At 36.1% G+C, this 2,378-nt stretch overlaps 1 long non-coding RNA gene across 1 annotated transcript; it reads left to right on the top strand.

Annotated features, from left to right (window-relative positions):
• Positions 1 to 491: 491 nt before the first annotated feature.
• On the top strand, positions 492 to 1,715 carry LOC107760091 (uncharacterized). The gene is made up of 2 exons (XR_012706071.1): positions 492 to 794; positions 1,005 to 1,715. It is a non-coding gene; the product is annotated as an uncharacterized LOC107760091 (long non-coding RNA).
• The last annotated feature ends 663 nt before the right edge of the window (positions 1,716 to 2,378 follow it).

Raw genomic sequence — 2,378 nt, 5'->3', positions numbered from 1 at the left:
GGACTCTGCTGACATTTGATAAGCAATAGAGCTCACCAATTTTTTGTGGTCCGTAGTGTACACGATATCTACTACTTGAGGCAGCCACCAAAACTCTGACATGGACAACTTTTACTATGTTTCCGCAACTGCCAAACAATCATTGGATCACACAGTATTATTTTACTATTTTTCCTTTGTCCATATTTAGCACTCCCTCTGTTTTAATTTACGTGAACCTATTTCCTTTTTAGTCCGTGCCAAAAAGAATGATTCCTTTCCTTATTTGAAAACAATTTACTTTTATGCAATGATTTATAGCCACACAAAATATACGTGACTCATTTTACCTCACAAGTTCAAAAGTCTTCTCTTTTTTCTTAAATTTCGTGCCCAATCAAATAAGTTTATATAAATTGAATAAAAAAATCTCAATTTAATTTTAGGCTAATTTTGCAATATTACCATAATCTCTCCCTCTCACTATATATATACACTTCATTGGAGTTTAAAAGAAAAATCAAAAGAGATGAAGTATTCAATTTCCTCTTTCTGTTAAGGTCGTGTTTGGTTGAACACTGAAGTTCAGGTGAGAATCATTTGGAGGAGCCAAACAAGGCTCTGAAATGTATATGATATTTAAGCGATTGATCATCGGTGGAGAGATTGTTGAAGAAGAAGGCGAGTGGGAAAAAGAAAGATAAAGAATTCAAATAGAATACGACTCTAGCTAAATATTCGTAGGATTATTCATTTTTTTTTCCAGAAGATTTTGAAAGTATCTAGAAGATTCATCAGCGAGATTCCAGCTTACGGTAAAATTCTCTCCAGATTTGCAGTTTCTGTTATACAATATTTGATTCTGAAATTATTTATGAGATAGTGAATTATTTTTCAATTTTGAATTTCGGTAAAATGTATGTATGTATGTATGTATGTATATATATATATATATATATATATATATATATATATATATATATGTATGTATGTATATTTTGTTGAAGAAAAGAGTATTGTTTCAGGTGAGAGAATTGAGGCAATGTCGGCAAAGATGATGATGAAAGAGGCGGCGAATGTGACCGCAATTGAATCTCAGTCACCTGTGGCGGCGGCGGCGAAGATGAAAAATGAAGTGCAATTTGCGAAGTGCGAGTGCTGCGGATTGACGGAGGAGTGTACGGAGGCGTACATAGCGAGAGTGCGGGAACGAAATCAAGGGCGGTGGATATGCGGGCTGTGCGCGGAGGCGGTGAAGGACGAGATGGTGAGATCGTCGTCGTCCGAGAGAAGGATCGGAAGAGAAGAAGCTTTAAATCGGCATATGACATTTTGTAAGAAGTTCAGAGCAAAAAGTCTGCCAAAAAATCCGACGGACGAATTAATATCGGCGGTGAAGCAGTTGTTACTGCGGAGCTTGGATTCGCCGCGGTCAAGCAGACAAGGTCTGGTTCGATCACAGAGTTGCTTTTCAGCTATTGATAGTTGAATTTGAGTCTTTGGAACGTGTTTGGTAGTATTGGGAAGAGAATTGTTGGGGGTAAATTAATAGAAGATCAATGGAAGTTATTAGTATTAGGCTTGAATAAATTCTTGCTGCTTAATGTGGTATGCAAAAATTGAACCGGTTATGCATTTGCTTGATTTAGTTGTTGTTGTTGTTAAACAATTCTTTGGTAAAATATATCTATTTGGATCGTATATTGGTGAATCAATTGATGAAAATTTGGCTTTAATTTTGCAAAGTTGTTAGATCTTATGCCTAATTTGTGATGATCTATCAGAATTACTCCCCCTTATGGGTGATTTCGTTATATACTGTTTAATGGAATGGTTCATCTTATTACCACACAATTAATATCTTATAAACGTCATGCAGTTCATTGAACTACTTCAATATTTGCACGTCTAGATTCAAGGCAATTTGATATGAAAATGTTAATTGTCCATAGACCTGAAATAACTTCTGATTGAAAATAAGAGGTGAAAATCTTTTGAAAGGGAGTCTTGGCATAACTGGTAAAATTGTCGCCATATGACCAGAAGGTCACGGGCTCAAGCCGTAGAAACAGTCTCTTGCAGAAACCTCTTGGGTAAGGCTGCTGCATACAATATACCCTTGTGGTAGCAGGAGCTTAGTGCACCGGGCTGCACTTTAGTCTCCTAATGCAGAAATTGAGCCAAAATATTTTTGGATATGCATGGTTCAACAGTTCAAGTGGTTAACTTTAAGCAATTATTGAGTGGACAAAGCCAGCTTATTCCAGTTTCTTCAGCGTTTACTCTAATTCTTTTTAATGAATAAACCATGAAATATTTCTCATTTTTCCCTTGATTCTCTTGGTCTGAGACTCTGAGTGAGAACTTGATGTAAAGTTTTAGAAAATCTACATACGTAA

The sequence above is a fragment of the Nicotiana tabacum genome, chromosome 23, assembly GCF_000715075.1.
Source record: "Nicotiana tabacum cultivar K326 chromosome 23, ASM71507v2, whole genome shotgun sequence".
In the NCBI taxonomy this organism is placed as follows: Eukaryota; Viridiplantae; Streptophyta; class Magnoliopsida; order Solanales; family Solanaceae; genus Nicotiana; species Nicotiana tabacum.
This window is presented reverse-complemented; position numbering and strand designations above follow the sequence as displayed.